The 12,768-nt window shown below is 35.6% G+C and overlaps 1 long non-coding RNA gene across 3 annotated transcripts in view; it reads right to left on the reverse strand.

Annotated features, from left to right (window-relative positions):
* The window catches only part of LOC145688326 (uncharacterized), a 101,486-nt gene that overhangs the window by 74,233 nt on the left and 14,485 nt on the right, over positions 1-12,768 (reverse strand). The window contains exons 1-2 of one of the 3 annotated variants that reach the window (XR_014131878.1): positions 11,274-11,369; positions 10,759-10,971 (exon numbers count right to left, since the gene is read on the reverse strand). The exons of the other annotated variants lie outside the window; for them this stretch is intronic. This is a non-coding gene — a long non-coding RNA (uncharacterized LOC145688326). Of the gene's footprint in view, positions 1-10,758; positions 10,972-11,273; positions 11,370-12,768 lie in introns of those variants that run through there. 3 annotated transcript variants of the gene reach the window in all.

Below are 12,768 nucleotides of genomic sequence, written 5' to 3' on the forward strand. Positions count from 1 at the left end.
ACTGGAGATCGTTACGGTGCTGAATTCCATTAAGTCCTTGCAAACTTGCCCGTAAACATTCAGCAATGATCAACAGACACGGTATCCTAACTTGTCCCGCAAACGGCAATGCAGACTCTCCATGAATTGCAGTGAAACACTTCGTCACCCACCATATTCCCCCAATATCTCTTCAAGTGACTACCACTTCTTTCAGTATCCAGAACACGTCTTTGGAAAGAACACCTTCTTTGATTATTATCTGCCGTTGGAACGTGCGGTTGAGGATTTCTTCGCATTTCAGATCCCAAACTTATTTCGCCACGGTAGTCAATTGTTACCTGAATGAAGGCAAAAGTGTGTACTTGCAGATTGTTACTATTTTGATTAATCAGATTTTCTTTTCTTTTCGTTTTAACTTCTGGAAATGACGCTTCTGTGTTGGACATTTTATTCTTACCAACCTACTAATAATACTTAGGTTCTGTTTCGATACTACCGCACACACACATAGGAATAGGTACTTTGGCAGATATACGCTCGAAAGTTTTAGAAAATAATATAGAGTATATCCATCCATCTCAGTACGCACTCGTTCTTTCGTAAACTTAAGGTAAGTACACACTGGAGCATAAAAATATTAGAAGCGTATACACCGTATATTCCCATATACGCACTATTACATCCCTGCATATATAATATATATATATATATATATATATATATATATATATATATATATATATATATATATATACGTAATACTCGGAACGTTTCCAGTACAATGCCACTCCGGTTGAATTCAATAAGCACACATTTTAACTATATAGCGTCAAAAATCAATTCTTTCAATACATCATTTCAAGTGGTGTTGTAATATGGCTGTAAAGGAGTGTCTATGTTATCATTAGGAAAAGACAAACAATAGATACAACCTGCTAGTTAGCATTGTATTATGCTCCACACACATAGTTGGGATGGGTAAAACCGGTTCTTATAAAAATAAAAACGGAAACTGCTTTCTAGAAATATAGAATCAAAACAGGTATTCCAGTTTTTCACCGAAACCAGCTTCGGATTTTTATTGAGAACCGCTTCGATCTTCCACCGAAAAACATATGATAGAAAACCGAACCGGTTTTGATAGAAAATTCTACTGGCTTTTGATAGAAAATTTGGCTTTAAAAAAGTTAAACCGGTTTTTGATAGAAAATCCAACCGGTTTTGAAAAACAGGTTCTTGAAATTTTAAAAACCAGTTTCGGTTTTCCTAGAAAAAAGCTTTTCGGCCCACTTCTAGTACATAGTAAACAAATATCTTCTTTTTTAAGCGAAATAAAAATGGCAAATTATTATTGGGAACGAACGATTGTATTTAAGCGCCACGCAAATTGTTTTTTCTTTCCTATTTTCTCGAAAACTGTGCTTTAAAAATTGCCCTCAACCATGTTAATTTGTTGTTTTCTCAATGCGATCTATATAGACTGATAAGTTATTTGTCCTATACACTGAAGTGCCACTGAATTAGGGACCTGATAGGTGAGGACCTGAAAAGTGAGGATCTGCTTTTTCGACCTTGAGAGCAACTGCCAAGCAAAAGAGGGCGTGCTATTTGCCACGGTGTTATTTGCCGCAAATCGATTTTGGTGACTATGATGTCACAGTATTTTCATTGTGTTTTATCAGATTCCATTATCATGAAGATTTACACCCATCTTATGTAAAAGTTAAGGGTTGCCAGGCATAATATCACAATAGCTTCATGAATTGATATAATTGATTTTTTCTTTAACTCAGTTTTTAATATTACTCGTATCGTAGTTTTTAATATTATTCGTATCTCGTAGTATTACTCATATCTAGTATTACTTTTTGTTATATAATGTTCTATTTTTCCCTTTTGTTCTACGACTAAAGGACTGGATTTTATATACTTAAGAGAAATGGAATAAAATATTTCGGTTTTATATTTTACGGTTATGCAGTGTAGACCAAAGGAGAGGGTGATAATGAAAATGAAGAAAAATGATGGAATGAGTAAAGTGGGAGAAAACAGGGAGGACCCCGAGAAATCCCACGGACACGGTTTGTTCAGCAGAAAGCTCACTTGGGGCAAGCTGAAATTGAACCAGAGACTTCAGGGGTAAACGCTCTACTACTGGGCCACCGTGGACCCTATATACTGTACTTAAGAAATATATATACAGTTCGGGCAGTCACAAGAATAGGCAAAGTCACAAAATGCCAGTTGTAACAAAAGTACAGATGTTAAATTATGAAGCTCAAAGCTGATCTCATATAACACTTCTGCTAATTCTAACTCGTTTCTAATATCCCACAACAACCTTTCTTTAGAAATAACACACAAAAAGTAGAATTTGTGCAGCCAGAAGCATGAAATAAAGTAATAATTGTAACATCAAATCGCATTTGGTTCATATTCTTAGGCAGTGGCTTATATATTCTTACATCAAAAACCTTGATCTCTGAATTCTGTACAAACTGCACATCATCCATTAATATATATATATATATATATATATATATATATATATATATATATATATATATATATATATATATATATATATATATATATATATATATATATATATATATATATATAAATCCGAATAAAATGCTGCTATTAAAAATCTGTCTTTATAAATGATATTGGTATCCTTCACGTAAGTAAAAGAGGTTTTCTACTCTTACTAGTTTTGAACTCGCTGCAAACATCCAACAAAAATATATATCGTGCACGACACAAGTTTTGGATCTTTTATATCTGATTACTGCAGAGGGTGAACAGGCTTTACACGAGCTGCATTACAAATAACTTAGTTGCTGAAACAAACAAGTTTTGGCTCTCATTGACGGAAAAATTATCATGAAGGAAAGTCATTGGCGGAATAGTTACAAGATATCCTCCTGATATTAAAGGCTGTCCATAGGTACTATAGGGTAAACACCTTTGTACAACAGCAGATGGAACACTCAATCTTCTATTCTTACAGCTGATGAAGTTATTAATCACCTGAAAAAAGTTAATTTTAGATACAAGTAGGGCCTACATGCTCTATTGACAACAGTGATAGATGATGTAGTTTCTCTTCACCCAAAGAACTAATGTTAATGCCACTAGTAAAATAGTGCCAACACTTGGATAAATGTGTAACTGAAAAACGCTGAATCGAATGAAAATATTTCTAAACATATCTATATATGGAGTCACGAGAAAAATAACCTCAATCCATACAATTTGAGAATTTTGAATTCAGTGGAACTATTTTTAAACATATTTGTCCATGTCATCACGAATACAGTGACCTTAAAGTTGTGCTCTTTTATCTCAAATAATTTCTGATTTAACGAAAATTTACTAACCTCTCACCTGAAACAACAGTAACTAGCAGTGTAACGAAAATCCTGAGAACAATGCAAAGTTCAGGAAATACAAGTATTGCGACTTCAATTGTTAAATCTCATTGAAAAGAAGTGAAAGCCGTTTATTTTCTGTGACTTAGTCAGATCCAAGAAAGTAGCTGCACACAAGTATTGGGGAGCTTTGCTCTCATTTTTTATTCAATTTTAACTATTTATAATTCATTACTTTGGACAATTTATTATTTGTTACAATTTTAATATATTATATGCATTTTCAATATGTTCATGTGCCGCTTATCCTTTGAATCCATTTGAGATACGATTTTGTGTACGATTACATCAAAAACCCAATATTTATATTGTCCTTCTTCGGTTTATTCTGGGAGTGTTTTAGTATCAAATGTTTCGAATGCAGTATTTAACTTCTTATATCTATATTGTCTAAATTTTCACTTCAAACATTCAAGAGAATCAGTGGTTCAAACTTGGAGAAACATAATTTGCCCATTACTTCCGCTATCCCATCACGATACTTTGTAAAGCTTTCGTTTCTTCTGGTAGTTTTTCTGCTATAGATTTCACTTTCAATTCGCGCACAGAGCTCCCTTGTTGCTGTGTGGATAGCCTACAAGCCTTTGGCGTGGGATACTTGAGTTCGATTTCCAGTGGGAACTCATGTTATTCGGATTCCATGTTAAGCTGTGGGTCCTCGTCTCATATAGCTTTACTGCTGAACTCAACGCTAAATTCAAATCGACTTCAATTCGTGCGCACTCTATATTGCTTCAGAAAGGCTATAGATTGTCCACCCACATATTTCAATGATATTTGTAATAATCTCTGTGGGCTTGAAACTATCTAAGTAATAGTATAAAAGAGACTAAATTCTTGTATTATCGATGAACTAAACTTCATTCTTGTTAACATAGATGTTTAAAAGATTGTTAAATCCATATATTTAATTTAATCTATTAAAATTATTAATATTAAAAGAAAAATTTTTAAGATATCCTCCTGATATTAAAGGCTGTCCATAGGTACTATAGGGTAAACACCTTTGTACAACAGCAGATGGAACACTCAATCTTCTATTCTTACAGCTGATGAAGTTATTAATCACCTGAAAAAAGTTAATTTTAGATACAAGTAGGGCCTACATGCTCTATTGACAACAGTGATAGATGATGTAGTTTCTCTTCACCCAAAGAACTAATGTTAATGCCACTAGTAAAATAGTGCCAACACTTGGATAAATGTGTAACTGAAAAACGCTGAATCGAATGAAAATATTTCTAAACATATCTATATATGGAGTCACGAGAAAAATAACCTCAATCCATACAATTTGAGAATTTTGAATTCAGTGGAACTATTTTTAAACATATTTGTCCATGTCATCACGAATACAGTGACCTTAAAGTTGTGCTCTTTTATCTCAAATAATTTCTGATTTAACGAAAATTTACTAACCTCTCACCTGAAACAACAGTAACTAGCAGTGTAACGAAAATCCTGAGAACAATGCAAAGTTCAGGAAATACAAGTATTGCGACTTCAATTGTTAAATCTCATTGAAAAGAAGTGAAAGCCGTTTATTTTCTGTGACTTAGTCAGATCCAAGAAAGTAGCTGCACACAAGTATTGGGGAGCTTTGCTCTCATTTTTTATTCAATTTTAACTATTTATAATTCATTACTTTGGACAATTTATTATTTGTTACAATTTTAATATATTATATGCATTTTCAATATGTTCATGTGCCGCTTATCCTTTGAATCCATTTGAGATACGATTTTGTGTACGATTACATCAAAAACCCAATATTTATATTGTCCTTCTTCGGTTTATTCTGGGAGTGTTTTAGTATCAAATGTTTCGAATGCAGTATTTAACTTCTTATATCTATATTGTCTAAATTTTCACTTCAAACATTCAAGAGAATCAGTGGTTCAAACTTGGAGAAACATAATTTGCCCATTACTTCCGCTATCCCATCACGATACTTTGTAAAGCTTTCGTTTCTTCTGGTAGTTTTTCTGCTATAGATTTCACTTTCAATTCGCGCACAGAGCTCCCTTGTTGCTGTGTGGATAGCCTACAAGCCTTTGGCGTGGGATACTTGAGTTCGATTTCCAGTGGGAACTCATGTTATTCGGATTCCATGTTAAGCTGTGGGTCCTCGTCTCATATAGCTTTACTGCTGAACTCAACGCTAAATTCAAATCGACTTCAATTCGTGCGCACTCTATATTGCTTCAGAAAGGCTATAGATTGTCCACCCACATATTTCAATGATATTTGTAATAATCTCTGTGGGCTTGAAACTATCTAAGTAATAGTATAAAAGAGACTAAATTCTTGTATTATCGATGAACTAAACTTCATTCTTGTTAACATAGATGTTTAAAAGATTGTTAAATCCATATATTTAATTTAATCTATTAAAATTATTAATATTAAAAGAAAAATTTTTAATCACTTCCTCTCCCGGAGACCTTGAAATGCGCAAAATGTGTATCAAAATGATATCAAAAGATCTCACTGATGAAGAAAAGCAAAGGAGGGTGGAAATGTGAACAGACCTGTTGGAGAGGTAGGATGAAGTTTTGGGCCGAATAATCATAAATGATGAAACCTGGAACTATGCTTATTACCCTGAAACAAATTAACGAACTGTCCAATGGAAGAGTGCTGACTCCCTACGACCAGTAATCAAAAACTCTCCATACTCGTCTTATCTTGCCCTCAATGACCTTTTTTTTTTTATCACCTTCAGCGCTGCAGTGAATTTTGCGTCTTTTTTAAATAGGCCACCATATAATTTTGTAGATGAAAACAATAAATAAAATGCAATGTTACTGAACCATTAGCACAAAACTTTTCGAAGGGACTGCGTCGGTCCCTTCTATGGGGAAGTCTCAACAAGATCGGACTTACGGCCTCTTAAGAAAGTAACCAAACAGAGCAGACATGTCGGTCTGTTGGGCGAACCACGTGTTGGTCCCATGGGGCTTAACGTGTTACCCAAGGATCAAAACGGTATTTAGAGGAAGGCACTTTGGTGACACTGATGACATTAAGACTAATACGACTGCAGGTCTGAAGTTCATATCAGAAACAGAGTTCCAAAAATGCTAGGAAGAGTGCAATAAAAGCTGGCATCAATGTATAGCTTCCCAAGAAGAGTACTTTAAAGGTGACCCCATTAGCGTACAGCAATAAGATATGTAGTATATTTTGTGGAACGAGTTTGTGAATTTAATTGATCTTGTGGTTCTTGATACTTTTTGCCTCTTGAGCGGACGCATACACACATGAACAAAGAGAATAAATATATAAAGGAGTTTTGGTGAACCAAACTTCCTAAAAAAATTAAAATTATTCATTTTTATTTATCTATGATGGCCATTATTTAATATTCTTTTATGAATCGTATTTGTATATATGATATAGGAAGGACTATATAAGCAATGCAAACGTTAACTAATATAAAGGTAGAATCCCTGTAGCGGAAATACGTTTCCTGTTTGATTGTAGGTAGATACACTGAAAAATAATAAGTTAAAAAAATATAAAATATTTTTTTAAACAATAAAAATTTAGATTCAAGAAGCTGCTGTTATTTATCTCTAAATTACAATATTTGTTTTGCAGGAGAAAGTGTGTACTCTGGAAAAAAAATCCGAATAATACACCATGACCATTAAGTTTGTTTGATACATAAAAATTTTAAAACCAATTCTCAATAAGAGCTTATGGTAATAAAAAGAATCATAGAATACTTTTGGTCACTACAGTCTTAGGGTGAAGGTGATTAATAACTTCAGAACAAGCTCTTTATTTCATGTATGTTCTAATAGAAATACTAATCATCTTATTTTATTTTTAAATTTAACTTAAAAACATTAAATTTGTTGAACTGACAAAGGAATTCTCCCTGAGATATAGTTTAACTATATTATTTAATGTTACAAATAAAAAACTTTCTATTAACGTAAGCACCTAATGAGATAATTTATTTCTAAAGAACATACTGTATTTTAAACGCATACACAGGGTGTATCTTTAATGATGGGTCAAACTTCAAGGGATGACGGAGAAGGACAAAAGAATGATTAAGATAAGAAGTTATCCAAAAATGGGTCAGTTCTGAGTTATAGCCCGTCGAAAATGAATCAAAATAGAACAAAAATGAATAGAATTAGATAATGAATTGTCGGAGAAAGGTAGGGTCAAAAGAAATAGTGTATTATTGGACCTGGAGATTCGATTAAGGTACAAATCGATTAGGAACAGTGGCGGAGCAAGGGGAAAGGGCTCATATGACAGCACTGGTTGGAATCGGAAACATTGGGTAAAACGTACCGGAAGGACGAAAAAGGACACAGAAAGCATTTCGAGAGACGGATCCCTATTTCGGAAATGTAGCAATCCCGAGTTATAGCCCGCCCAAACTGCGATTGACTAATGCAAACGAACGAGAACGAGAGAACGAATTGTCGGAGAAAGGAAATAGTGCATTATTGGATCTGGAGGTTCGATTAAGGTAGAAATCGATGAGGAATAACGGAGGCGTAAGGGTATATTCAGAGGAAATGGACATACTCTTCGTACCGGAGTCAAATATCCGACGTGGAAGCTGTGTTGTAATTCTTGTACGTAGAACCGTTTGAAATATCGCGAGCGAACAACATAAATACAGGATGTACACAGTGGTATTCATTTGGAAAAGACATGGCTACAGTAGTTTCAAAGTAGGTTGCACTAACTACCGTTAGTACAAATGGAGGTGACTTATTATTATCATCATTATCAAGAGTCTACTAGACTTGGCGACCTTTAGGCACAAGAGAGCCCTTGTACCCCACAGTACGAACATCGTTGATATGTAAACATTCCATTTTACCTAGGTAATGTCATCCTTGATGCATCGTAGTTTCGTGGTAAAGCACTCAGATCTGAATCCAGGAGTAGTGGAGTCCATCCCAAATCATGTAAGGTTTCGTGTTCGACGACATCATTGTACTGGTGTCTCCGGGTTTCTCTTAGTTTCATATTCCACCAATTATTGTAAATATCAGCAAACATGACTTTCAATAGCTTCAAGGAGCGTTTTATTTCTCTTTCTCGACGTTGTGACAAGTACAATGCTCCACACGCAATCTTGCATAAATCTTTTCTTCAAAACCCTGTTTAGTAATCCATAACAAAACACGTTTCGTCTTGTTAAAAGCGTTATTCGACACCCACGTTTGAAGAACTTGCAGATATGGTGTTTGTCTATGGGCTAGCTAATGGAGACATTCTTGCAGCTGCAAGGTTATATCACAACAGGTATCCAGATAGGCGACATCCAAAGTACTCCATGTTTCCGAGGCTATTTCGGCATTTACGGGAAACGGGACACTTGCGCTGATTACCTCACAACCGCGGGAAGAGACGAACATCTAGGACTCCAGACCTTGAAGAAAAGGTTCTTGATCGTGTGGCAGAATAACCTTCGAATAGCACTATAGCATTAGCACATGTAGTGGAGGTTGATCACAGTACGGTTTAGAGAGCACTCCTACAACAACAATTACACCCTATCATCCACAGAAAATTCAAGACCTTCATCCTACAGACTTTGCCCCCCGTGTGGTGTTTAGTGAATGGGTAGTCCAGCGCTGTTTGCGCGACACCAGTTTCATACCGCGATACTCTTCACAGATGAAACCTTTTTACGAGAGAGAGTGTATTCAATAGCCGGAATATCTATGTGCGGGCCGACAAAAATCCCCATGGTACCATTGTGTATGGACATCAACAGAGATTTGGGGTAATATTTGGGTAGACAAAGTCGGTGACAAGCTTATAGGACCATATATCTTACCGTCTCGCTTAACTGTACCATTGTACGCATTGTTCGAGCAAGAAACAATCCCTGAATTATTAGATGTACCTCTTGATGTTCGTCAACGTATGCGGGTTCAGCATGACGGGGCCCCAGCACACTTTGTAGTAGCTGCTCGTCAGTGCCTTGACCATTCCTTCCCGCATAGGTGGATCGGAAGAAGAAGTCCTATTTCTTGGCTGGCACGATCCCCTGACCTGAACCCAATTGATTTCTTCTTGTGTGGTTATGCAAAATCTCTCGTTTACGATGCACCTGTAAAGAACGAAGAAACCATCCTTGCTCGAATCCTCGCTGAATGTGATATCATTAGCACGAAACCAGGCATCTTCGAGAGGATGAGACAAAACTTATTACGGCGATGCCATTTGTGCATCGAAACCAGGGGACGAGGTTTTGAGCATCTGTTGTGAATGTAAGTACATTGCTCTTTCTACCAGTATAATTTCAGTCTTGTCTATCTTTAGTATGTGTCGTTCTCCATTACCATACACGCACTGTACGATTCCTGCACCCGACCTCCTACGTCACTCCGTTGTCGTTTATGCCGTACATACCGTATTTCTTGCTCCAAGGATTCTGCTTCCTAGGATCGCTCTCAACCTTCGGTGATATCCGGACTTTGAGATCCCACATTCTGCTACACCCCTGTCAACTGCCACAAGTGATACGGATTTCGTGATGCCCGAAAATCGCCTCCTGCTTTGTTATGGTCTCTTGAATCACTGTCAATTCTCACTGGCCCTTTTCCCAACGCTCCGATAGTAATACAGTACATTTCTGTGATTCTTCTCTTGCGCCACCACTGTTCTTCATCGATTTGTACATGAATCGAATCTCCGTGTCAAATAATGCACTATTTCCTTTGACCCGACCTTTCTCCGACAATTCGTTATCTAGTTCTATTCATTTTTGTTCTATTTTGTACATTTTCGGCGGGCTATAGCTCAGAACTGGCCCATTTTCGGAACAGAATTTCTTATTTTAAATCACTTCTTTTGTCCTTCTACATCGTCCCTTGAAGTTTGACCCATAATTAAAGATACACTCTGGTGAAATATGAGAATTAATTAAATACTTAATCAACACTCGTCAAAAGAATGTGACAAGGAGATTATTAGCTGAGTACTATTATTTGAGTATCGACAACCATTAAAAGCAGTATTTTTTTTAAAATATCGCATAATTGATATTAGCTTATGTTTTGGAGAAAAACCGAGACATATTGAGTTCTGAACAATTCCTTAAGGACAGATTATGTAAGTCCGGGACTATAAAAACTCTAGATATGCCTGGCTATTATCCTGAGTTTCCCTTTGTGACTGCAAAATGTTGAGGATCCAACCAATACAGAATATAAAAACAGAACCAGAGCAAGGATAAATAACAACAATCAACAATTGGGGGGGGGGGAATAAGAGGCAAAACACAAACCTCAAAATAAACAAAATGATGGAATATCCAACTAAAAGAGAAGGAAATAAAAAATAACCAACCTACCTATACAAGACTATTCATCGAACAAGTATATTTTAATGTAGATCTTTCATATAGGTGCAGTAATATAAATAAGTTAAAGATAAAACAGCCTTCATCGGAAAAGAGGGAAGCCTTCATCACTCTTCATCGGAAGTCTTCATCGGAGGCCTTCATCAGTCTCAAGAGCCACATAGCAGTGTTGTCAAAGGATAGGCAGAAAGATCGGTGCAATGACTAGGTGCAATGACTATAATTTGGGTGAAACATCGGTAAAAAGTTATATGTGAAATCCGTTCTCTATAAGCACTGTTTTAAAGTTACATATATAAAATAAACAATATGTTATACTCAAGTCTTTGTCAATAGGATGTAACAAATCCTTGAAACAAATTGTTTCCGGTACTTTTGTTCATATTTTAGATCCATAATAGTTCTGAAATAATTAACACTACAGTACTTGCGTTATATGTTCTATATTTTTAAAAAAATGCAGAATAATTAAAAGATTGCAAAGGACAAATGTAACTAACACCCACCTCGCTTTTATTCACGCATTAACAGCTAATCTCGTTCCTATCGGTAATGCTGTATTATTCATGCATCGCAACGGAAGCTCTGCGAACTAAAGAACATAAAGGTTAGAATTGTCCTCAGCTAGAGGGCAAGAGTAACAGATATCAATACAAGATTATGGAAGAGTGGTTACGCTGCACTCACAAACTTGGATAGTTAAAAAGTCGCTACATTTGTAAATTATCATTTTAAAAAATCGGAAAAATTATTTCTTGTTTATTTCATAGAGGTTGAATCCCCTATATTTAGCGACTTTTCATCCAAATTGGCAAATATGCTACATAGGGAGAATCGGTCTGTCTTCATCATACACATTGCACATAGATAACGAGAATCCGTGAATGTTGTTAATATAGGAAAGATTATGATTCACATGAAGGAATCTAGGGGTATTGTGTAGTTCGGAAAGAAGTTGAGTTTGTTACAACAAACCACTCTGAATCAGGGACATGAATTTTCGTTGATTTTTTTCCTGAAAACTACATTTTTTTTTTTTTTTTTTTACAGTTTATGTACTTTGTTAAGTCATATTTAGAGTAGCAGAAGGGACTGCATATAATTTCTCGAACTTGTAAAATAGAGTGCCCCTTCGTTATGTGATTGGTTTGTTGAGGTTTAGTGTCCCTTTCCAACACCGAAGTTACATGAGACGTGACCCTACCGTATAACGGGGAAACTGATCTACCGTATTGTTCTCAAATTTCAAGGCTCCCCCAACGGGAATCGAATTCGTGACCCTGTGCACCAAAAAGTAACGCGCGCTAGTAACTAGATAGAGCAACGAAGAGAGCGAGTGTCTCGTTGTAGGGAACTAAACCGGCTAACGCACGTGATGTAAGTGTATGTAGCCACGGGTTCGATTACTGGTGGAGGTGTTCTCCTCCAATACAAACCTTAATAGTAATTCAGAACCCAATTTAAGCAATAGGTCCCGTCTCACATAGTCTTGGTGCTGAAAAGGGACGACGTACTGTGAATTAGTTGAAGCTAGCGTAGCGAAAGTTATACGATTGGACTCGATCGGTATTTACGTGTCTGCTCTTCTGTTCCACGGTTACTCTCCTAAAACTCATCCAAATTTTCTGTTTCTTCTTTCAAGGGGTTGAAACCTATTGAGAATACGAAAGTAAAATGTATCCTCATACAATATATATATATATATATATATATATATATATATATATATATATATATATATATATATATATATATATATATATATATATATATATATATATATAACCACATTAAAATATTGTATTACAAGAAACCATAGTGTAGTTTCTTTAGGTCATTCCGATCAACCTCACAGCTTGAGGTTAAAAATTTGCTGAGAATGAAAGGATAAATTATGTCCACTCTCTGAATGTAAAACAAAGTTATGTTCCAGAATAATTTTTGTTTTGGAAAAAAAATGCTCGATTTTAATGTAACATATCATACATTTTCTTTCAGGAG

This window comes from Thermobia domestica, chromosome 1 (assembly GCF_964235325.1).
Source record: "Thermobia domestica chromosome 1, izTheDome1.hap1.1, whole genome shotgun sequence".
NCBI lineage: Eukaryota > Metazoa > Arthropoda > Insecta > Zygentoma > Lepismatidae > Thermobia > Thermobia domestica.